The sequence below is a fragment of the Macaca thibetana genome, chromosome 3 (genome assembly GCF_024542745.1).
Source record: "Macaca thibetana thibetana isolate TM-01 chromosome 3, ASM2454274v1, whole genome shotgun sequence".
NCBI classification, from domain to species: Eukaryota; Metazoa; Chordata; class Mammalia; order Primates; family Cercopithecidae; genus Macaca; species Macaca thibetana.
In genome coordinates, this window is record NC_065580.1 from 7,621,139 (window position 1) to 7,646,338 (window position 25,200).

At 54.0% G+C, this 25,200-nt stretch overlaps 1 protein-coding gene across 3 annotated transcripts in view; it reads left to right on the forward strand.

Annotated features, from left to right (window-relative positions):
• PRKAG2 (protein kinase AMP-activated non-catalytic subunit gamma 2) overlaps positions 1 to 25,200 on the forward strand; it is a 324,067-nt gene that overhangs the window by 134,195 nt on the left and 164,672 nt on the right. The window lies entirely within an intron of this gene.

Here is a 25,200-nt window from a genome sequence, read left to right on the forward strand (position 1 = left end):
TGCCGACTTGGAGTGGGTTTTGCCCTTGTCTGCCTGCAGCCGCACAGGTCAATTCCAAAGCTTTCTTAGCTCCACACCTGGTTAAGACCTGCCCACTCAAAATTAGATGGCAGATTTCATTTATTAAGAATCAGAGAGGCCGGGCGCGTTGACTCATGCCTGTAATCCCAGCACTTTGGGAGACCAAGGCAGGCGGATCACCTGAGGTCAGGAGTTTGAGATCAGCCTGGCCAAGATGGTGAAACCTGTCTCTACCAAAACTACAAAAAATTAACTGGGCATGGTGGCGTGCACCTATAGTCCCAGCTACTTGGGAGACTGAGACAGGAGAATTGCTTGAACCCAGGAGGTAGAGGTTGCAGTGAGCCCAGGTCACACCACTGCACTTCAGCCTGGGCAACAGAGCAAGGCTCGGCCTCAAAAAAAAAAAAAAAATCAGATTTAGTCTGGGCCTATAATCCCAGGACTTCGGGAGGCCAAGGAGGAAGAATCACTTGAACCCAGGAGTTTGAGACAAGCCTGGGCAACATAGTGAGACCTTGTCTCTACAAAAAAATTAAAAAATTAGCCGAGCATGGTGGCATATGCCTGTAGTCCCAGCTACTCAGGAGGCTGAGATGGGAGGCTGCCTTGAGCTCAGGAGGTCGCGGCTGCAGTGAGTTGTGATTGGGCCACTATACTCCAACCTGGGTGACAAAACTAGACCCTGTCTAAACAAAAACAAAGAAATCAGAGTCAGCCCATTTCTGGTGTTACTGCTTGCATGGCATAGGTTATTTCTGAAGAGCCTGCTGCAAGATGGAACAGCAGAACCAGCGCTGTCATTTATCGGCTCAGTTTCACCAGGGCTGGGGAGACACAACCCAGGGGATGAGTAAAGATGAGGCTCGGGGGTACATGAAGCCGTGTCCCCTGACTGGAATGTGATGTGTTAAGTGGAAAAATATTGTCACTCTGTGTAACAGGGAGGTGACTTTGGCATAACTTCTGAACTGTAAATGAAAACTGGAAGAGCAGAAAAAGAAAAAGATAAATCTAAAATCCGCCTGTATTTCTTGCTACATCCTCTTCAGCCAGCACTCCTGGAAGGCTCTGCAGGCTCAGAGTGTGCTGAGTCCTTGGGGGAGAGCAGGTCAAAGAGACAGCAGTTCTTGAACCCAGAGGGTGTTCAGTCTTGTGAAGAAGAAAGTCCCATAAAGAGAACTAGAGAGCAGCGTCTAATCGAGTAGAGTCCCAGCTACTCGGGAGGCTAAGGCGGGGGGATCACATGTAGGTGAGGCTAGGCCAGGCACGGGGGCTCAAGCCTGCATTCCCAGCACTTTGGGAGGTTGAGGTGGGAGGATTGCTTGAGCCTAGGAGTTCGAAACCAGCCTGGGCAACGTCATGAGACCCCTCTCTACAAAAAAAATAAAAAATTAGCCAGGCATGGTGGTGCACACCCATGGCCCCAGCTACTCAGAAAGCTGAAGTGGGAAGATCGCTTGAGCCTGGGATGTGGAGGCTACAGTGATTTCTAACCATATCACTGCACTCCAGCCTGGGAGTCAGAGCAAGACCCTCAAAAAAAAAAAAAAGTGACTGTGCACAGAAATAGGATGCCCAGCCCTGAGCAGGGAGAGGAGGGATGGAATCCTAGACGGGAGGCTCGTTGACATGGTCTAAAAAGATGACTCTTATTTAAGTAATAAAGTAATAAACACTTATATACTGTAGAATTAAACCAGAACCTGTTATTAACTAAAAATCGGGTTTTGCTAATGGGGAAGGACAGGCCCGTTATTAAGAGCCTATCATGTACCAGACAGTGGCTACCCCACTTGTGTTTAACGGTTGGCTGTCATCCTGTCTCCTACGCTTCTGAGATCAAAAACAAGATTTGCACTCAACCAAGTTTTGTAAGAGCCTGGATGCAGATGCCAGCTCTGACCACAGGGTTGAGAAAATCGGAGGTCCCTCCAGAGCCTTCCTCTGGGATTTGGGAAGCAGCTAGAGGCCACAGCCCCTGCTCAGGCTGAGGCTCCTCTTAGGCAGCAGGAGCCCAGGGACCTGGGTTAATAGTATGTCTGACTTGGGTTAGTGTCCCAGTGAGAAGAGCCAAGAGCTAGGCTGGGTGGGAGGCGGGAGCCCTGTGCCCCGCAGACAGTGTTGGGTGTGGATACACTGAGTGAGGAAAAACAGTCCAAGAGTGTTGACCAAACCCTCCCTCCCAAGCCTGTGCCTGTCTAAACCTTACGCATTTCTCAAGACCCAGCTGAACGATCACTGTCTAGAAAACCACCCTGAGGGCCGGGCGCGGTGGCTCACAACTGTAATCCCAGCACTTTGGGAGGCCGAGGCAGGTGGATCACCTGAGGTCAGGAGTTTGAGATCAACCTGGTCAACATGATGAAACCTTGTCTCTACTGAAAATACAAAAATTGGCTGGGCGTGTTGGCAGGTGCCAGTAATCCCAGCTACTCGGGAGACTGAGACAGGAGAATTGCTGAAATCCGGGAGGCGGAGGTTGCAGTGAGCTGAGATTGTGCCATTTGCACTCCAGCCCAGGGGATAACAGTGAGACTCCGTCTCAAAAAAAAAAAAAAAAAAAAAAGAAAAAAAAAAAACCACCCTGGCTGCCTTTTCTGTGATCTCCTGGCTGCTCGTGGACAGGGGCGATGTCTCAGGAGCTCGGTCTGTAGCTCTAACCCGAGGCCTCGTAGTATCACAGCTTCTCCATAAAAACCCCTGGCTCTGCCATGGCTGGAAAATGGTCCAGCCCAGGGTCACTCCCTGTTCTCCAGGAAGGATTGCTTCAGGGTTTTGTGTTTTAAATTCCCTCTCAGCAACGCCCTCTCCTTCACACAGTTATTCCTGGAGCTAAAAGAATCTCAGGGCTGGGTTCGGTGGCTCGTGCCTGTCATCCCAGCACTTTGGGAGGCAGAGGTGCATGGATCGCTTGAGCCCAGGAGTTTGGGACCAGCCTGGACAATGTGGCAAAACCCCGTCTCTACAAAAAATACAACTAGCCAGGCGTGGTGGTGCATGTCAGTAGCCCCAGCTAATTGGAAGGCTGAGTTGGGAGGATTGCTTAAGCCTGTGGAGGTCAAGGTTGCAGTGAGCAGTGATCATGCCACTGCACTCCAGCTTGGGTGACAGAACTAGACCCTGTCTCAAAAAAAAAAAAAAAAAAAAAAAAAAAAAAAAAAAAGCCAGGTGCTGTGGCTCTTGCCTGTGATCCCAACACTTTAGTAGGCTGACGCAGGTAGAGGAGTGCTTGAGCCCAGGAGTTTGAGACCAACTTGGGCAACATGGCAAAACCCCTTCTCTACAAAAAAATAGTTAGTTGGGTGTGGTGGTGCGCACCTGCAGTCCCAGCTACTGGGGAGGCTGAGGTGGGAGGATCACTTGAGCCCACAAGGCAGAGGTTGAAGTGAGCCAAGATTGCACCACTGCACTCCAGCCTGGAAGACAGAGCGAGACACTGTCTCAAAAAACAAACAAAAAGATGAGACCTCTTCTCCCTGAGAAAGCTTCTGCGAGGGGCATGAAATCCCTGTCTTTGACTTCTCCTCCCTCCTCTCCACAGGACACCACCTAGGCAGTCAGCACAGGTCCCCCCCATCCACTGGGTTTCCTCTGTGGCTGGGTCTTATCCAGGAACCGCAGGCTCCTCTGCCTTAACTCAGCATGGAGCTGCTCCCCCGGGGACAAGGTGCACCCTGTTTCATCTGGGGGCTTCCCCGCGGTTCCCCAGGTCAAGAGATATACATCCACACACACATGTCATGTACCTGTGCGCACACACACACACACAGCTCTCCCCACAACCATCAAATCAAGGCCCGCAGCCCCAGAGTCACCAGGTCCATTCGTAATTGCTGTAGATGGCATTTCCACTGGAAAGCCCGTGGCGCTCGCTGGAAATGTTCACCCGCCAGCCTTGTGACAGCGCCCTGGAAGCTCTGACTCAGGAGCACTCAGCCCCTACCCCTCTCTGGCTGCAGAGCCAGGCAGGGAGCCGTGTCTGGCACAGAAGGGAAGCTCCTCACTCCAGCTTTCAGGCTCCAGGCGATAGACAAGTGACGAGCTTGGCTAAGCCTTTCTTTCGGCCTCTTTGGCAAAGAGAAATCCAGATTATGTCGACAAAGGGTGTGTGGCAACAATAATAAAAATGTAGAAGGAAGATTAGGAAAGGATTATGCTAATCAGATCAAAGAGCAATAACTGTAGTAGCACTTTCACCCTCTGCAATTATAGGACAGTAATTAAATAAAAACCATTGAGCGTCTTAATGGCTCCTTTCTGCGGGCCAGCACTGGAGCCAGGAGTGCAAGGAGTGCGTCAGGAAGCTGGTGTTTCATCCTTGGGTGCCCAGGGTCCCGGTAAGACTGGAGACCACGTCCTCTGAGGACGCTTGGACCTTATACCCACCTCCCCTTCCCTGAGCCCACGCCACATGCCTATGCAATGGCTTCCTGGCCAGAACGCCAGCATCCTTCCTGACCCGGAACATTCAGGTCACCCAATACCATGTTCCATGGCTCTCCCACCCTTGGCTGAGTATGGCCCTGCGGGGACCACCTCGTGCTCTTCACCTCAGCAGAGGACAGGGCTGAGAAGCCTGTGGTTTATCATGCCCCCATCCAGCCCCCCGCTCCTCCTCACCCCTCGTAGTCCTCACACTGCCTCTGGTGCCCATCTGCTGACCTGGCTGCTGGTATCTTGATTGGTTTTGCCCTGAAATATCCCAATATATGTTTGTCTTTTTCCAATAGAAATTTTCTTTTTGTTTTACTTTTTAAATTTATTTTTAAAAAGAGAGTTTCCCTGTGTTGCGCAGGGTGGTCTCGAACTGCAGGGCTCAAGCGATCCTCCACATTGGCCTCCCAAAGTGCTAGGATGACAGGTGTGAGCCACCACACCTGGCCAGAAATTTTCAAAAGAATACAGAAGTAGGGAGAATAGTATAAAAGCATCCATCTTCCAGGGTTAGCGATGCGTCCTCAGGGCCTTTGTGCCAGCTGCTGTTTCCACACTAGGGGCAGCAGTGAGTGAGAGATGCGGGCACCCTCGGGGGCACACGGCTGGTGAGGGTGGGCAGATGAATGAGAGGATTTTAACTGTGGTCAGATGTACATAACGCCAACTACCATCTTCGCCATTTCACGTGCATTCCCATTATTGTGTAGGCATTACCACCTGCCATTTCTTCCCTCACCCACAGCTGAAACTGTCTCCTCTCAGCCCTAACTCCCGACTCCCCTGGCCCCAGCCCCTGGCAAGCACCATTCTACTTTGTGCGAATATGATAACTCCAGGGACCTCGTAGAAATAGAGTCACAGAGTGTTTGTCCTTTTGAGTCTGCTTTGTTTTGATGGGCAAATGTGTTTTCACTGTCAGGTCAGGCGGTGGTGATGCCGTGGAGGCAGGGTGAGGGATCAGTTTACTGGGTGACGGGGAGAGGGCTGTGTGGATGCCTCTGCTCAGACCCTTCTGAGAGCTGGAGAGGCCAGGCCCCAGGAGGGAGCCTGCGGTGTGTTCTAGGGACTCTGAGAGGCCTGCGGGGCTGGATGGCAGGAGGCAGAGCCACAGGAGCCTGTCTCTGGCAGGTAGGAGATGAGGCTGAGGCCGGGCACAGCAGCCAGTGTATGCCCCTCTTGTGGATCATGGGAGGGCTCTGGATCACACCTGCTTGAGATGAAGGCCCTCTGGGGTCTTGAGCATGGATAGGCTGAGGACTGGGCCTGCCCAAGGCACAGTGGAGCGAGGACAGAGCTGGGGCTGAGCCTGTCCCTCCCCCAACCCCTTTGGCTCCAAGGCCCTGCCCTAGCCCACACCCACCTCTCCTTTTGCCAGTTCCTACCCAAAACCGTCCAGCCCTGGTGCCCGTTGTTCTGCTGGATGTGTCCAAACAAGACTCCTGGGGTGTAGCATCCTTGTTTGTGAGGATGGGTCTCTGGGGGATTTCGGACACTGTAGCCAGTGAGTAGAGAGGCATTTGGGATGATGAGGCAGTGTTCACACAATCTGAGGACGTTCCACTCCCAGCTGTGGATTCCGTGAGGCCCGCCTGCCACCCCCTGTCCGCCCCACTCTCATCCATGCCTGAAAAACCTCATCACCCATCTGCCTGTTCTCCCTACGTCACCGTCACCAAGCGCTGCTTGGAGGAACCCTGGACAAGTGGCCCAGCTCTCCCGGAGGTGCTGCTCCCCGAGGACCCCCGGAGTCACTCAGCAGGTCAGGCAGCTGTCACCTCACAGGGTGGCAGGGGAGCAAAGCAGCTCTGGTGCGTGTCCTTGGATGTCACAGTCAAGTGCCCCTTTCCCTTTTCTGCCCCCATCCCAGTCACCCAGAGCTGCTGCTCTGTGTCAGGAAGACTAAAGCCCCATAAACAGGTGGGCATCGCCTGTGCACAGGGCTGGGCGCTGGTGGGGCGTCAGCGAGGTACGTGCTGTCACAGGCGCACTCCTCAGGGCTGTGCAAGGTGAGCTGTCGTGACAGTGGCGTGGCTCTGGGAGCAGCCGCCCAGTGGAGAGCCCAGGTTCTGAGCAGAGAAGCCGGACACTGGACAAACGATTCCAGGACTGCAGCGTCTGAAAGTATCCGAAGACGAAAGGGGGAGATTTTAGAGCCTGAAGGGGTAAATAATGAAACAGGGAGAAAGGAGATTCAAAAGGGGGTGTATATTTTTAAAATCGTGACTCTGGACGGTGACAGAGAAACCCCCACGGCTTGGTGACCTGGGTTGGGGCCGCAGCCTGGTTGGGTGCTGGCCAGCCCCTGTTGTTCTGTCACCCCCATCCTATGAGACAGGACCTCGCTCAGGGCATGTGCATGGGTCCAGGGAGCCTCGGCACCCGAGGATGGTCACTCAGGCTTCCAACTTCCAGATGAAAATGAGCACTTAGTACATTCAGAGAGCAAGATGAATTCTGCCCTGCGGTAATAATTTGTCTTTTAGTGATTGAGAAGAAAAAAATAGGCAAAGTCCAAGTGCTCTCAGCATAAATCAACGTGAATGTTCCCTGAGGGCAAGGCAGTCTCTGGTGCTTCTGCGTGTTCTCGGCCCAGACCCTGGGGACTGCTGGCCTCCGGGTGTCTCCTGACGGTGGTGCTGGTTGGGGTGCAAGCCCCCAGGAGGTGGCGTCTCCCTTCCTGGTCAGGCCCCTGGTCAAACACTCTGCTGGGCCTGGAGGGATCCAGGGAGGACGGCCCCCGGAGCTGAGCAGCACAGTGGCCTCTGGAAAGCGGGCTGCTGGGGGAGTGTCCGGGCATCCGCCCCAGGGCCCCAAGGCTAAGAGCACTGCTGCAGGAGGAAGAAGGTGGGGCTCAAAGCAGACCCAGGAGGAAGTTTTGATGACTCACGTCCCTAAGATGCTTGACTGGGCCCCACTTTTGGCTGGAAGAGATAACAAATCAGCTAATGCTAGTGAGTTCATCAATGAACAGCAAATGAGTGATTACACAACTGGGGCTCAGCTTCATGTATTTTCAGCCTTTCCGTAACTTTTGTGTCCATCATGCAAATAATGTCTGGTTCCTCCCTTCCAGACGTTTCCTGCTTTGTGCAGGAGACAAGCCTGAAACAGCCAGAGAACAATACCCCTGACGGCTGAATTCTAAGCTTTGGGCTCCTAGTGGCGTAGTGTTGACTGTGTCTCCGTAGCCAGCACCCGGGAAAGGGAGGCTCTGGGAAGCCGTGTCAGCAGGGCAGGCTCCATCCAGGGTTTCCAGAAATCCTCTGGGAGATTAAAATGCATGTTTTCCTTGAAGCACTTATGTTGACAAGCAATTTCTTTTTTTTTTTTTTAAATTGAGACGGAGTCTCACTCTGTCACCTGGGCTGGAGTGCAATGGCGCGATCTCGGTTCACTGCAACCTCCGCCTCCCAGGTTCCAGTGATTCTCCTGCTTCAACCTCCCGAGTAGCTGGGATTACAAGCGTGTGCCACCATGCCCAGCTAATTTTTGTATTTTTAGTAGAGACGGGGTTTCACCATGTTGGCCAGGCTGGTTTCAAATGCCTGACCTCAAGTGATCTGCCCACCTTGGCCTCCCAAAGTGCTGGGATTACAAGCGTGAGCCACCGCGCCATGCCTGACAAGTAGTTTATTGAGTGAGTGAGTGAGTGAGTATGTTGTGTGTATTAGAACATGTTAATGTCTGCTAGTTCAGAGCAAAGGAAAAGGTAGCTGCCTGGTATGGACAATGGGGAGATGTGTTCTCAAACAGAGGTTTTATTATTCAGGTATGGCAAGGCCAGCAGATCAGGAGACAGCTGCCATGAAAAAGATAGCTTGTTACTCACAGTTCCCAAGGGCCACACCATGGCAGGGGAGGGGACTGGGGAATCAGCAGGGTCCGTCGGGAGGCAGAGGAGTGAGGCGAAGAGTGCGGCCAGAGTCTTTGCTGCGGCGTCTGAAGGGACCACAAGGCAGAGTATGCAGGCTTAGAACTGGCGAGTGTGGATCATTTTGGTGGGCTCTGGGCGTGGGGACCGTCTCGAGTTATCTGGTCCCGGGCCCTGGGATGATTACACAGGGAGCGTTGCCTCCTGGCTGTAAGAGCTAGATAGGCGAGTGGCAGCATGGGCTCTGGGTTGGTTGGTTTGCACATCAAAGATGGGCTCTCAGTGAGCCCCTTGCCATCTCTAAGAACTGACCGACGCTGGGAGCACCCATTGCTCTCCAGTCAGCAGGGCTCCAAGGTGCCAGAGCACCAAGAATGCAGAAAATAAGGAAACAGAGTTTATGCAAGATGGCGCTCCCTACGGTCACTTGTTTTCTTCACCTTTCGTTTCTGAGTGTTTGGGGCTCCGGCTGGCTAGGGAGTCCACATTCCTCTGAGCCAAGCCGAGTCTCCAGGGAGGTCCTGCCTCACGGCAGGGAGGGCCTAGGGAGCGGGGCTGGCGTCCCTAAGCCCAGATGCTCTGGACTCTCCTCTGGGCCTCACAGCCCCAGCAGCTCAGCCTTCTCCTCCGGGGACGACCTAAAGGGCCGTCTGCTCCTGGCAGGGCTGCCTCAGGTCCTCGCCCACCCAGCTCCAGGCTGCAGAAAATGCCAGTGCGAGTGGCAGCAGCAGGCTTGTGGGTGCCTCTGTCTCCCATTTGCCACTAATGCTGCTTCATGGAACCCGGAGTCCGCTCTGACAGTGGCTGGAGGATGGGTCAGGGGTCGGGACGGGGGTGGAGGCATTCTGAAAACTACCCTGCTACCGTGGGTACAAACATAACCCAGTGCTGCCTAGAGTCTGGGACGCGCCTAATGGTGGCCTTCTCTCTGGATGAGAGTGACAGGAAGGCGAGGCCAGGCTGAACACAGGGCCCACTGAGGATGGGGTGCCACCCTGTGAACCTGGCAAGGTGCAGAAGAGACGTTGTGATGGCAAGGATCCTTCCAGCGGACTCTCATTAACCACCCGACTCCAGCTTGGTTTCGAGCCCTCAGCCCTGCCTGGAGTTTCAGTTCTGTGCTCTCCTCCCTGGTTCTCATCCTGGTTCCACACCATATTCCCAGCACCTAGATCCATATCCAGGGTAGGTGCCTGATAGAACAAGTCTTGCTTCCCCTCTGTCCCTGAACAGGAATAGAGGCTGCACCGTGCAGGCAGCAGGGGGACACGCAAGCCCCAAGGCCAGTCGAGGTCTGGGCAAGAGCAGGCCCTGAGCAGCGAAGCAGCCATGGCAGGAGGGAGGGGACGGAGTAGTGGGAACACAGCCCTGGGGACATTCCTGCAGCAGGGGCGGCCTGGTAGGTGGGGACCACTTAAAGGAGTTGCCCAGACAGCACGGGTGTGTCCTCGGCAGGTGCCTATCCAGTCACACCCCTCACCCAGGATGTCCCCGCTCCCGACTCTCCTATGGAAATGAGTCTGGGCTTGTAAGTGTGGGCTCAGCCTGAAGGGCAGGGGCTGGTTAAGGGCAGCAGATGAAGGGCAAAGTGGGTTTTCTCGGTGACATCGGGCCCACAGCTGCCCTTCCAGGGTTCCTGGGCCCAGCATGGTCCCTGCTCCACCTCCACATTGCTTTGTGCTAAGTGCTGGGGCCGAGATTCCAGCAGCCCCCTCTCAGGAGAGCCACTGCTCAGGTCACATGGCTGAGAGGGGTCCCTTCCAGCTCTGCCACCGGCCTAAGAAGGTCATAAAGGAGGATGGGGCCGAGTGTGCTTTCCCCTGGCCTGAAGGCCCTTCCTGCTGCCCTCCTCCTCCAAGTCCACCACCTGTCCCGGTGTTTCCAGACTCTCCTGGGCACTCCAGTGCCTGCCACTGTGCCAGCCATGTTTGCGGTTAAATGATAACTTGCATCAGGTCTGTCTAATGGGGGCGCCTCGTTAAACTCCTCAGGTGTGGAGACTGTCTCATTCTTCCCTCTGCCTGTGCCATATTGCTATTTGTTATCCACATTCGTGTTCCCTGTCTTCTTTAATAGCAAGACCCCAGGTTTCATTGTGTGTTGTGTGGCAGTGCATGTGGCCCAGTGGCCATGGGACTTGAGTATTCAGTGAGCTTTTGAGACTTATGGGAAAGCTCTTAAAAGAGGAGAGAGGTGAGTCCCTCCTTGTCACTTTTTTTCCCCTTGTCTTGGATGTAGATGTGATGGTTGGAGCTCCAGCAGCCACCTTGGACCTTAGAGTGACTGCCAAGAAGAGAAGGCACATGCCGAGGTTAGTGGAGAAAAAGATAGGTGCCTGGGTTACCACTGTGAAGTTTCCATCGTGGTCCTGGACTGCCTACCTATCAGGTGTCTTTTATGTGAAAGAAAAAGAAGTATCTTTCTTCCTTAAGCTGTTTTACTTTTGGATTCTCCTGTTAAATGCAGACAAACTTTATCCTAACTGATACAGCCTAGCACAGAACTTGATCTGTACTAGGCACTTAATAATTACTTGGTGACTGAACCACTGAGTGAGGTGGGGTGAAGTGGGGTTGGGGTGTTGAGCTTCTCCCCATGTGTAGTCTTGGCTCCTTTAGACTGAGGATGATGAGGTGCGGGGTGAGGGATGCCAGGACTGGGATGAGGCTGGTCTCTGAGGTCACCACCAGGGAGCTTTGTCCCCTTCCATGTGACCTAGAGCTGTGTGTTCACTGTACTGCAAGCAGACTCACTTTCAGAAAACTCTGATATTCCAAATTTAGACCAAAATAAAATTAGACCGGTTGATGCCTTAGTGTATCTATTAGTCAGTTCTTACGTTGCTATAAAGAAATACCCGAGACTGGGTAGTTTATAAAGGAAAGAGGTTTAATTGACTCACAGTTCTGCATGACTGGGGAGACCTCAGGAAACTTAGAATCATGGAGCAAGGGGAAGAGGCACGTCTTACATGGTGGCTGGCAAGAGAGAAGACCCTATGTGTAGGAGGAACCGTCAAATACTTATAAAACTGTCAGATTTTGTGAGAACTCACTCATTATCACGAGAACAGCATGGGAGAAACCTCCCCCATGATCCAATCACCTCCCACCAGGTCCCGCCCTTGACACGTGGGGATTGTGGGGATTACAATTCAAGATGAGATTTGGGTGCGGACACAGAGCCAGACCATATCAGTGTACAAACAGATCATTTTCTTGAAATTGCCATATCTCTCTCTGGGGACTTTTAAATCACTTAGTTTGAGAAGCGTTCACCCATGGAGACGTGAGTGTGCCGTTTCAGCTGCAGGTGCGCGGTGAACTTCAGACTGGCTTTTTGGGTACCTGTGTCTAGCTGGGAAGTAGGCCATGAAGGACAGGCTCCTTATCAACCTGGTGCCTTTGTGACACGTATCTGACTGCATGCATACCATCGGATAAGCCAAACGCCTACAGAATACTCAGTCTGGTAAATGTATTTATTATGCTTGTGTGTCAGGCTGGCTCTGCAAATGAAGTGAAGACCTACAGGACATGGCTCATAGCAGCTTGTAGTTTAGCTGGGGGTTAAGGAACACCTGGCTAAAGAGAAGGCCCCAGCAATAGCTGTTGATGTGACGTGCTCTGGGGCTCCGTGAGATGGGGATGTCGTCTCTGCTGGGCCCTGTGGGTAAGGCTGAATGGGTAGAGACCTGGGAGGAGAGCAGTCAAAGAAAAGTCCAGAAAGAGAAGACAAGGCCAGGCTCTAGAAACCCTTGATTGCCAGGCTGGGGAAGGGGTCTGAGAAGGGGTGGAGTGTCAGGAGATTGTGGTGTGGGAGAGCTACAGGCTTTGCCATGTGTGGACCAAGGGTGGTCTCTCCTGTGAGCAGTTGTCTTCCAGAGATTCTGTGTCACTTTTCCTTCACTGTCCCTGAGAGAGGGAGCCTGGAGCAGCCCTCCCTGTACCTCCTGCCATTTGGTGATGGCCGCCCCATCCCTGTGGGCTGGCATGACTCCAGCCCAGGCCACATGTGGGGAGCTGCGTTTCGTGCCTTGAGAGACAGACGTGAGGGGGAAGAGGCTATGCAGCAGCCAGGCCAGGACTGGGGGCTACATGGAGTCCATCATTTAGGGATGCAGAGGAAGGAAGGCCATTTGGGGAAGGGAGGCTGAGACCAGAATGTGGCCAGGGCCGTGAGTGCTGGCCTGGGTCAACGCCATCGTCAGCCGCTGATGATGATACCACATGGCGCAGCTTCTACTATGTTTTTACCTTTGATAACTCTGTTAAGGCAGGTAAAGTAGGTGGTGGAGGTGGTGCTCCCCTCTTACACATGGGGAAACTGAGGCCCAGAGAGGCCAAGATGTGTCCGTGACACCTGGCAGCAGCAGATGGGCAGAAGAGGAGGAGCCCCTCAGCCCACGTCCCGGCCGCGGTGCCCATGGGTGACGGTCACTCTTTCCTATGGGGCTTCCCGTGAGGCAGGCCCCTCTCCTGCAGCAGCAGCAGGACATACGCCCTCTGCCACATTCCTCACCCACACTCCAGCGGCTGCCCCGGGCTGCCCTGCGCCTCCCAGGGGATACAGGGCCCGAAGGCCCCTCCGCCCTCCCTGCTTCTCGCTCCTGGGCCTGGCCAGCCCTGGTTTTGGTCACAGGATAGCTAAGGCTGATGGAAAGGGAGTGGCTGCAGTCTGGGGTGGCCTCTGAGCAGCTGTGGCCAGTGACCCTGAGGAGGGATGTCCAGCTGGCAGCACAGAAAAAAGCAAACCCCTGTGTCTCCAGGTGGGCACCCGTGGGCCAGGCATCCCCGAGGTGTGCCAGCCTGGAGGGTGATCAGCCTCAGCTTCCGAGCCTTCCAGAGTCCCCGTCCAGGGGCACCCCAGCTCTGGTCTCCTGCTACCCCAGCCTGCCTTCCTCTACCACGGGCCTCCTGTGGCTGCTGGTGGCTCGCCTGGGGTCCCCCCCCTCCCAATGGCTGGGTGCTTCTGCCTCTGTACTCATTACAGCCTGGAGGGGCATAGGGTCCTGCCTCCTCCTGGAGGTCCCAGTCTCCCACAGGCAGGTCTGCCTTAAAGCCCACCAACACCAAATACCTTTAAGTGTTTTTTTGTTTTGTTTTTTTTGTTTTTTTTGTTTTTTGAGACAGAGTTTCACTCTTGCTGCCCAGGCTGGCGTGCAATGACACAATCTTGGCTCACTGTAACCTCTGCCTCCTGGGTTCAAGCGATTCTCCTACCTCAGCTTCCTGAGTATCTGGGATTATAGGTGTGTGCCACCATGCCCAGCTAATTTTGTATTTTTAGTAGCAATGGGATTTCACCATGTTGGTCAGACTGGTTTTGAACTCCTGATCTCAGGTGATCCGCCCACCTCAGCCTCCCAAAGTGCTGGGATTGTAGGCATGAGCCACCACACCCGGCCAGTATCACCTTTTTGATACTTGACTAACAATGCCATCCTAACTTCTAAAAATGTTTGAGGCAAAGTTTGCTGAAGTATAAGCATATGGAGAAGACCACAGATCATAGATGATGAATTTGCACAAACTGAACACACTCATGTAGCCAGCACCCCAGAAGCTCCGCACACTCTCTCCCAGCTACTTCCCCTCAAGATTGGCATTGTGTGGTTTTGAATTTACATGATCTTTTTTATTTGTCTGGCTTCTTTCACTTGCACTTTGTGAGATGCAGCCGTGCCTGTGCGCGGTGTGGAAGTTCATCAACTCCATTTCATTGCTGCAGGACCCTCCACTGTCTGCACAGACCACGACTCCTGCATCCAGCCGGTGGTTAATGGACTCCGTGGTTTCCAGTCGGGGCTGTGACAGAGTGCTGTCAAGCACACTCTTGTGCGTTGGCGTGCCTTTCTGTTGGACTTGTACTAAGATTGCTGGTAGTAGGGTATGCATGCACGCAGCCATAGTAAATAATGTGGCATCAGCTCTGTGTCTGTGTGTGTGTCCTGCCTCCCTGGTGATTCTGTAAGCAGGTGCTGTGTCTTCACTTCCCCAGGCTTCCTAACCTGGTGTCCTGCACGCCAGCCCTCTTCTGCCACCATCTGGCTCTGCACACATACAGGTGCTTTGCCTCACCTGGTAGTTGAGGCTCAGCATGCATTTCTGCTGAAGCCCTCGGTTCCTCTGATGGGCAGTGCCAAGCGCCCCATATCCTGAGCTGCTTCCCCACTAGCAGGACTTAGATGCTGCCTATGAAGGACACACCATGAAGATAGCAGGTGGGACCCCCATGGAGAGGGAGTTCTGTCTCTGAGGCTGCCTCCTTCCTCGGGCTCAGCCTTGGGATTTATTCATGGGAACTGTAGCAGGACCTGGTTTGTAACCACCAGCTGTCGCTATAGCAACTCCTTATACCAGCCTCTACACTAAAAATAGATCACCTTCATCCCTAGGATAGAAAAAATCAAAGAAAATCAAAGTGGGGGAGGGCCCAACCTGCTCAGCAGCCCGCATTTCGAGGTACAGTGACATAGCTCCTCCCGGCCTCTTTCTCCACCAGTGGCAGAAAGGGCACAGCAGGGTGCAGACCAGCCCCTGTGCAGCCTCGGGGGCCCGGGGCACTGAGGTCTTCCCCACGCTTCAAGCCTTGTCTGTCTGCTCCTGGCTGGTATGAACTGTGTATACAATTGAATACAAATTATAAATAATTGTATTTTTGCCTAGGTTTTGTTTGATTTCTTGATATTAGCTCTTCTGTGGAATGGTAAATGGCCACCACACCCAGCCCGGCTTTTTTTTTTTTTTCCCCCCACTGTGGTAAATATGCATAACATAAAATTTACCAACGTACCCATTTTTAAGTATAGAGCTCAGTAGCGTTAAGTACCCTCCCATGGCTGGACAGCCATCCATCCGTCCCCAGAACCCTTTTCATCCTGCAACACTCAAACTCTGGCCCATCAACCCTGCCTCCTCATGCTCCTCCCCAGCCCCTGGAGGCCACCCTTCTACTTCCTGTCTCTATGCCTTCGATGACTCCAGGGGCCTCTCGTCAGCGGAATCAGACAGTATTTGTCTGTTTGTGAGCGGTCTATTTCCCTCAAGCATCGTGTCCGCACGGATGTGCTTCGTGTGTGTGGCGGGTGGCAGGATCCCCTCCTTTTGAAGGCTAATATTCTGCATGCACGTGGACCACATTTTGTTCATCTGTCGATGGACGTGTGGGTTGCTTCCCGCCTGCTCTTCATATCATTGCGCTCCGCAGGGAGACCGCAGGCCCTTTGAGGCAGGGCGGCCCTCGCTCCTGTTGGCCCGTGAAGGGGCAGGAGTACTCAGGTCAGGCGCGGTGAAGGGAGTCGATGCATCCGCAGGCCAGGGTTGGGAGGCCTCCCCTGAGCTCACGGCTACGGTGGCAGCCCCCTTGGGCACTGAGGAGGAGCTGGGACGCAGTGAGCAGCCCCGCTGCACCTCGAGTCCCCACTGTCGGAGTTTCTGAAGGTAGAAGTCCAGGCTCAGGGGGTGCTTTCTGGTCCCGGTGCCACCCTCTGTTCCACTTTCACTCGCAAGGGCTCTGCAAGTTGGCAGTTGGAGCCCGAGCAGGAGGGAGCGCGGCGCAGACAGCAGTACTTGTGGGGTGGGCAGGCCGTCACTCTGGCTAGGGAGTGTGCAAGCTCTAGAACCCCAGCACAGCCTGCGCAGGGGCCGAGAGCACAGGGTCCTTTGGAAAGAGGGAAGCAAGGGTGCCCAAGAAGCCTGGGAAGTGCCTGGGAGGGAGTGCCTGGGAGGGCAACGTCGGGACCTGGAGACAGAAGTGAGCCAGCACCATCTCTACCCTCCAAGGGCCCACGCAGGAGTTCCCATCCTAGGGTTCTGAGCAGCATGGCCTGTGGGGAACCTTCCTGCCTTGGCAAGTCACCAGTCACCCCCTTCCTCAGGAGGGGAGAACAGGAGCAGGTGCAACCTCTGAGGGACAACAGGGCCGACAGACTCACTGTGGAGACGCCCATCCTTGGGCTTGCTGAGAGGATGACAAAGGGACTGGGAGCTGGAAGGGCCCTGCAGTCTGTCCGGCTGTGTCTGTGAAAGGGCCTTGTATGCAAAGCGAACCCCAAATGCAGAAAGAGCCCAGAAACCAAAGAACAAGATAAGACAAATTCATGTATGTTGTTACAGGGTGATTTTTTTGGGGGGAACTTGCAGAAGTGTGGTCTTGGGCAACCACAAGACAGATAGGTCCCCACCATCACCCCCCAGACCCAGGGCTTCTGTACAGAGGGCAAGGGTATGGCGCTCCAGAGGGAAGGTGTAGGAATATGCCTAAGGGCAGGATTTACCGTGGAGTTTATCAAGGTTGATTTGCCCTGAGGGCAGGATTTATGGCAAGTACCTGCTCTTACACAGGAACAATAGATCAGCTGGAACCGGGGTTGATCAGAAACCAAGGTGGAGGATTCACCCCAAGATGGAGCTGCTTCAGGCTCCACGGATCGGTTGGCTGAAACATGGACCCAAAGGTGGCCCATGTTGAATGGAGCTGAAACACCAGAACCGCCTGGGTCTGCTGCAGGGGGAGGCATCAGGGCTTAGGGAGACTGGAGAGGAGTTGCCATTTGAGATCAACTCACCCACCACTCACACGCCTTTCACCAAGACTCTGCTGAGGGAGCCCAGCGCCCTGGAAGAGCTCCTTGTAGGTTGGAAATCACAGGGGGACCTACTGCCACTGACCAGGGATCCTAAATGAAGTGGAAGTATCTGGGTCCCAGCATGGCAGGGGCCAAGTGGAAACAATCACCAAAGGCAAGGCAGGTGTGGCCCATCGGCGAAAGCAGAGGCCAAGCAGCCATCAAGAGCGTCAGAATGGACTCCTCGGGGTGGGTCATGTGACCTAGGGCCTGGGCCAGTTCACCACCATGTTCTTAGAAGTGAAATCGATGGGATGCCTACTACATTCTAACTTGACCTGTATAAGCAGAAGAGTAGGCCAAGTGAACAAAAGTCTAGCTCGAATGCATCATGGTCCTTCAATCAATTCTTAGGCTTGAGCCAGTTTCCAGACCCAGAACTCTTTGAGTGGAAGGGAGGCTGGGTACCCTTGAAGAAGGACTCTACCGCACTACCAAAAATGTATACTGTTAACCTCTCTCATTCTTCCCCAAAGGGACTTATGGCTTTTACCAGGGCAACTGGGCATTAGGGAAAGGGTATTGGAGATGACAGAACACCGATTCTAAACTGACATTTAGCCAAGGAGACGCACAACGTCACTGTGGTCCACCCATCAGAGCCAGGGCCGTGGACGCAGACAGAGACAGTGACTAGCACAGAATTTCTCCAGTTCCTCCTCCGTGGAGGGGAGGAGTGGGCAGGCTGCGGGGCGTGTCTTTCCGTGTTCCACTTTTTGGGAGGTGGAGACCTAGGAAAAGAGGAGCCAAGGATGTGGTTGTGGGGCTGGGGTGCTCAGAAGCGGGGAGCAGCTGGAGGATTAACAGGCCCCTGGGGCAGGGAGGAATGTCCTTTAATCGGGACCTGCTGGGCCTGTGCCTGTCTAATCAGTTTTGCTGTGTGTTAGTAGCACGTCCATAATAAGAAGTGCCTGTGACAGCCAGGACTGGGAATCGGTGTTGAGCTGTTGGCCGACGGTGGGGAGGCGGCAGCGCACACGCTCGGCTTCCCTTGCACACGAACCTTGCAGAGCATGGGGCTGCGTGTCCGCGTGTCCCCACCGGAGTCTCATGGCATTTCTGGTTATAGACAGGATCCTACCCCCGCCACTGGCCTGCTTAAAGTCTAGCATTCCTTTATCAAAGCCGGGCCCCTGGGGAGGGAGCGGGGGTAAGTGATGATAGTCCTTTTGCTGGAAGTTTTGATGCCGAGAGTAGGAGAGGAAAGGATGCCAATGGCAGGGCATCCTTGGCTGAAAGATGGCTGCTTTCACCTATCCTAATGTTTGTAAACCGATTTCCCCTTTTCCTAAGGCGAGGTTGGTAGGCAGTGCCATGTCAAGCAGATAGCAAACTAACGCTCCCCTGACCACAGCTCGTCAGGAGGAAGGGTGCTAGGAAAACCAGACTGCAATGGACTGAACCCCTTTTATAAGATAGCAAAGTCTTGGTCACATCTGAGTCTACACCTGCATTGTAAAGAGTGTCTCCGGGGGTAAATGAGAGAGCCAGCTAATGAGAAATATGGGTTACAGGCTCACTGTGCTGTGGGCACTAGGTCTCCTGTAGGAGCTATGCCAGGAAGTATTCGACAACATCCATCATATTCACATGCAGGAGACAATAGCCAGCTCACCCACAAGACAGAATGCCACAGCCACACTTGAGGAATTCTGCAAGGTGATTGTGTGGGAAGGAGTAGTCAGGGTGGGCTGCATGGAGGAGGTGGCCTTGAACTGGGCCTCGAGGGAGTAGCAGGGTTGGGATAGGCAGATAAGGGGAAAGAATCTAGGACAAGGAGTATGTGTAGTGTTTGTACAGAGTCGCCATGGGAACTAGGGGACATGGGTCAGAGAGGAATGGTAAGGCCAGATAACGTCTATGAAAGCAAACGTAATTGGCTGGTACATGCTCGATGGGACATTGGCCTGACACTGTGAATACCAGAGGCCAAAACGTCTGTCTGCTCCAGACAAACTAAATCTCTACTCAGATTTTAGAGGGACCTGCCCTGCTGCTCCCTGGTTAACAGAGTAGAATGTCCTTGACTGCCCCAGAGGGTCCTAGCGCGTGTCCCCCACTGTCACAGGAGCAGGCCTGGAGGGGGACATTAGGTGACCGTGGGGCAGAGGGGCAGCACGCTTCCTGTGGGAGGTGGCTGGTCACCCTCGGTTCTGCATGAGAGGCCTTGAAAGGAGGACGTGCTCTGGGGGAGCCAGGCCCTCAGGCACCCAAGCTGGGCCCCATAGCGCTGTGCTGGCCTTGGCCCCGGCCCTGGCCCTGTCTTCAGCCCTTTCCTGCTGGCCTTGGAGCTCCAGTTGTAAACAGAAGGCAGCTCCACAGTGACCAAGGAGATGGCAGAGGAAGCAGGAAGGGGCATTTTCCAGATGCAGAGAGGGGAGAAGGGCCGCCACTTCAGGATGCAGGGTGGGTGGCTGCAGGGATGGGACCACAGAAAAGTTGAGTGCTGGGTGGCTGCTTCTGGCTACAGGGTTCTGGCTCCCGTGCCCAGGTAGGTGGCCAGGCTGCCCTATCCAGCCCTCTGACATCCTCTATCCTTGTGTCCCCCTCTGCCCTCTCTGTCCCCTCCATCCCCTCTGTCCCCTTCATCATCCTCCACCCTGCTCCGTCCTCTTTCATCCCCCTCTGTTCTTCATTCTCCTCCATTCCTTCCATCCCCTCTGCCTGCTCCATCTCCTTCTGTTCCTTCTGCACTTATTACCCCGTCCACCCCGGCCACCCCCCTCCACCCCCCTCCACCCCCCTCCATCCCCCTCCATCCCCCTCCACCCCCCTCCATCCCCCTCCACCCCCCTCCATCCCCTTCCATCTCCCTCCATCTCCCATTCTTGCCCCCCACCACCACCTTCTGTCCCCATCCATCCCCTCTGGCCCCCTCTATCCCCTTCCATTCTCCTCCATCCCCTTCTGTCCCCCTCTATCCCCTCCAAACCCTCCAATGCCCTCTCTCCCCTCAATCCCTTGTCCCCCTCCATCCCCTTCCATCCCTCTGCCTGCTTTATCCCCTCCATTCTCTCTGTCTTCCTTCATCCCCTTCTGTCCCCCTCCATCCCCTCTGTCCCCTTCATCCCCCTCCATCCCCTCCACTATCTCTGTCCTCCTTCATCCCCCTCTGTCCCCATCCATCCCTCTGTCCCACTCCATCCTCTCTGTCCTCCTTCATCCCCCTCTGTCCCCCTCTGCCATTTCTGCTCATCTGGATGGACTCTAGAGCCCTGAATGCATTTTCTAGAGCTTGACAGTGCTTTGTTTTCAAAACAGAGGCTGTCAGTGCTTGACTTCAGGGTGTCAAGGTCTGTTCTGAGTTATCTATTTTAAGAAAATTGTTTTCCACAAATAGCAGTAAGGACGCAGTCTGTGTTACACCCACAGAGATTTAATTGCCTATAGACCGACCTCCTGAGCTAGCAGCCTCCGCCCGTTCTGGAAAGGGCCATGGTCTCGCTGTATTAGGTAGACTGTCCTATCTAGGGTGCTTTTGGGGCTGGAAGTAACAGAAACTGGAACGTGAACTGGCTTGAACAACAACACTTGTCCCAGACCAGCAAGTCCGTGTTCTTTCTCTCTCTGTCCATCTGGGCTTCCACTACCTCTCCTCGTGGTCACAAACGGCTGTCTGCAGCCGCTGGAGGAGTTTGTAGATTTATGATCAGGTGGGAGAGAAAGAAGAAAGGGCATTTCCCCCACTGTGGAATGAGGGTCCTTCCCTGATTCTGATTGGACTATCTTGGAAGGGCTCGCCCCTGGGCCAGTGCTAGCACCCAGGCCTCACCCTGACTTAAGCACATCCCCTGGGGGTGCTCACAGACCTGGAGGAGCCCAGGACTGGGCCAGAGCTGCCCCTGGGCTGGACCTGGGCAGAGCAAGCACAGCCGATCGGAAGAGTTCCATAGGAATGCGCAGATCGAGTGTGGCGGCCCCAGTGAAATAGCAGGACTACCTCAGTAGGCACAGGGACCAGGGAAGGCGTTACTTGGAGCCCCGACTTACAGGCTGCCTGGCAGACTCGGGGAGGGGCAGGCTCCAGTTTCTTGTTGGGATCAGATCAGGGCGCCAGGACCACACAGGCTCTGGGAAGCCAGGTGGGAGTGACAGCTCCCATCGCAAGACAGTGGTGCTGTGGGCGGGACCCAGGTAGGAATGCAGGTCCCTTGAGAGGCAGGCACCAGGACAGGACTCAACACACACCAGACTCATTGGGGGAGCTGCCTGGGAAGGGTGAGGACAGGAGGCAGAAGACAGGGAGCATCTTCTTTCTGACCCCTGCGGCCACAGTGGCAGGGAAGATTGGACAGTGAGAGTCTCAGGGTGGCCCAGCACCCGGCGCCTAGGCATTGGCTGGGAGCAGCCCAGGGCGGGGGCTGAGGGTGCTGGCGGGTTTGGGTGGGTTGGGAGCATGGTCTCTGTGTGAAGGGGGAAGCAGAAGTTGTAGCCCAGCTCCCCCAGCAGGAGGCCTGAGCGGTGGTTTCTGTGACCACCTCCTTCATAAAGTCCCACTTGCCCGAGAACTTGTATGAGAAGTTGGGCCAGGGCTGAGCGTGCCGGGGCTGGGAAGCGTGTTGCAGAGACCAGGAGTGGGGCAGGACCTCTCTCCCCTCTGCCATGGGGCTTTCTGTCTGCACCTCCACTGCTTCCACCGCTGAGCTGGCTGCAAGATACATCTCATCTCCCGGAGCAACGCTCAGGGAACAGGGTGGCACGCATCTCCTTTGGTCCCCTCCATTTCCCTGAGTTTGGGGCCTTGTACTTATCAGGGGCTTAATGAATGTTTGTGGGTGGGTTGGAAAGTCTGAGCGTGTAGAGAACAGGAATCATCCGAGTCTGAGAAACCACTTGGCAAGATGCAGGCTGGCACCTCAGGAACACAGGGAAACAGGCAGCCCTTTAGGTCTCAAAGGCCGATGCTGAAGAGAGACATGAAGCCAGCTCTTGAACAGAAGGGCCATGGGAGGTGGGCAGACCTGCCTTCTGATTTGATGGACAAGAACGAGAGAATCCCATTGAGCAGTCACCTTTGGACTCTGTGGAAGGGGTGCCTCCCGTGAGGTATTCTTAGCTATGGGTCCAGAGATTCATTCTGGCTAGTTGTGGATCCCAAAAATGTGTTAAAAGCACTGAGTAGCTCACAAAGTCCCTAGGATGCAAAAAAACCTGTTTTGTTTTGTTTTGTTTTGTGTCCTGGGGACTTTGTGAGCTACTCAGTACTTTTACTGGGGACTTTGGTGGGTTTCCGAGAGGAGCCCACTGTGACTTCCAGAGTGGGGACACAGAGGCCCATGTGGCACTGGGCACAGCCACCATGACCTGCATGCAGCTGGAGGACTTGTGCCATGCTATGGACCAGAGTGTGTCCCCCAAATTCATATGTCGAAGCCCTGACCCTCGATGTGGCTTATTTGGAGATAGGGCTTTGAGGAGGTAATTAAGGGTAAAAAGTCATAAGGGTGGGGCTATAATCTGATAGGACTGTGGCTTTATAACAAGAGGAAGAGATCTACCCCCCTCCACCCACCACCATGGGAAGGTGGCCATCTGTAAGTCAGGAAGAGAGTCCTTACCAGAAACCAACCATGCTGGCACCCTGACCTTGGGCTTTCCAGCCCCCAGAACCATGAGAAAATCAACTTCTGTTGTGTGAGCCACCCCATCTATGTGCCCTGTTCTGCCAGCCCAAGGTGACTAAGCCCACTCTGGAAGCCAGGACCTCCTGCCTGGCATCTGCTTCCAAGTAGCAGAAGCTGAGTCTGGCCCAGGACAACCCTCACATCAGAGCTCCCTCCCCCCCACTCCCAAGGCCAGACATAGGGAAGGTGTAAAAAGGCGCTGCGTGGGCAGAAAGGATGACAAGCACTCACCCACGCAGAGACAGCGAATTTGAGGCAGGTCCCCAGCAAGGTCAAGGCCAGCTCCTTTCTCAGGAGGGGATTCTTCCCTGGTGGGTCACCGAGGCTCATGATGGCTCATCAGCTTTAGAGGCTCAAAAAACCCACAATTTTCAGCACACTAAGAACAGATGTATTACTTGGTTCACTGAAACTTAGATCCAGTTTTTTCATCCCAGTTGGCAGGCATAGTGGGCAAATATGTGGGTGGGCGTGGCTACCCATGCATGCCAAGGCCTCCCCATCCTGTTGGCAGGGCCACACGGGAGCCAGACCAGAGCTGCCGCGTGGTCACTGTATCAGCCGGTGAGTCTGGGGCCGGGGCAGCCCTTCTCTTAAAAGGCATCTGGAGCCTCCTGTTTTCTGCCCTTGGGTCACCACCTTTCTGCCATTCTCTTCACCTGGCATTTCTCCAAAAAGTTCCTGCATATGAAATTCAAGTCAAATGTTATTCTTGCCTCCCTGCAAATGACCCCAGTCACCTTGAGTGGAGTTCTAGGTGTTTCCAAATTCTTTAACCATGTAATTACAGTCTCTTGGGTAACTCTCATCAATGACTGATTGCATCCTCTTTTTATGTGATTTTACAGCTTTATGAAGGCCACCTCTTTCCTTCTTCTTTTTATTTTATTTTTTTGACATGGGGTCTTGTTCTGTTGCCCAGGCTGGAGTGCAATGTCACGATCTCGGCTCACTGCAACCTCCACCTCCCAGGCTCAAGCAAATCTCCTGCCTCAGCCTCCCGAGTAGCTGGGATTACAGGCATGCATGACCACACTCGACTAATTTTTGTATTTTTAGTAGAGACAGGGTTTCGCCATGTTGGCCAGGCTGGTCTCGAACTCCTGACCTCAGGTGATCCACCTGCCTCGGCCTCCCAAAGTCCTGCGATTACAGGCCTGAGCCACGGCACCTGGCGTGCCTCTTTCCTTCTTTTGTTACCTCAAATTCTTGTGGAGCAAGTCACCGCTGCTCCCCTTCCTGCCAACACTCATTTCCCTAAAATGCTCTGGAAGCTGAAGGTGTGGGGTGTGTACCCGTCTCTGCTCCATGCGGGCTTGGGGGCGGGAGCAGCTGCGTGGCTCTGGCCTACGTGCTTTCTGCAGGACTCTGTGTTTCAGACGCTGTTTCCTTAGAGGAATTCAAAACACTGACTGCTAATCTCACTAGTCTCTGTTCTTTGCAGAATGAATTTATATGAAGTCCCATTCTTAGGTTGATTATGTTTAAGCCTCAGTTTCCACATCTACAGAATGGGGAAACAATGTCCCGCACCCTCCTTCCTAAGAGATTATTATGCATCTGTTAAGTGCAAGGCTGGGCGGGGTTCTGTGCGTGTCGAGTATGGGAACGAGTGTGTAACTGGCTGGCTGCCCTTTGAGCCCGGAGCAGTGAGGCCAGGACTTGTGGATCCAAGCCCTGCCTGGACAAGGTGGGCTTGCTCTGTTAGGAGTCCACACACGGACCCCTGCCCAGCTCCTGCTGCTTTAACAGATGCCCAGGGTCACAACGGGGGCTTGAATACAAAGCGTTTTCACCTGACGGAGGTCTCTATCCATTCAGTTGGCAAACATTTGCCTGATGTGTCATAATCAACACTTTCACACTCAGCCTCCTCTAATCTCTGGGTTTTCTTAAAAGCCAAGGGCACCTCAGGTTCGGCACCACATCTGACCCACAGGGCTGACATCAGCCTGTGAGCTTCCTGATTTCTGTATAGTCGTGAATTTTTAAACTTCTTAAACTTGTATTAAGCAAATCTCCGGCGCATATCAAAGCGAAAAGAGCGTACTGAAGCCCTGTGTGTCCTCCGTTCAACCCCACAACTACACACTCAAGGGCAATCAAGCTCCATCCCTGCACACACCCACCTCCCCTGCCCCTTGGATTATTTTGAAGCAAATCCAAGACATATCATTTCATCTATAAATATATGAAAGTGCCTCTCGAAAATCCTTCCTGGAATCCTAAGATGCCGTGAGATAGGCCCGCCACCCCGTGAGCGAGGGGAGTGGAGGAGACCCACACCGAGGCTCCCACCCCGCCCTCTCTCCTGCCTTTGCCTTTCGCCTTGAGCACCTGTTTTCTGTGGTCTCGGCTTTCCTGTTCGTTGCCTCCCTGGCATGATCTTTAATTCTTCAGCTTTCCCCCTAGTTTTCTCTTCCACTCAATCCTCTTCCCTTTCTAGATCACAACTCAAATTGGAAGTTTAAAAGACATTTGCTTTTGGCCAGGCGCAGTGGCTCACACTTGTAATCCCAGCACTTTGGGAGGCCAAGGCAGGTGGATCACCTGAGGTCAGGAGTTTGAGACCAGCCTGACCAACATAGTGAAACCCTGTCTCTACTAAAAATATA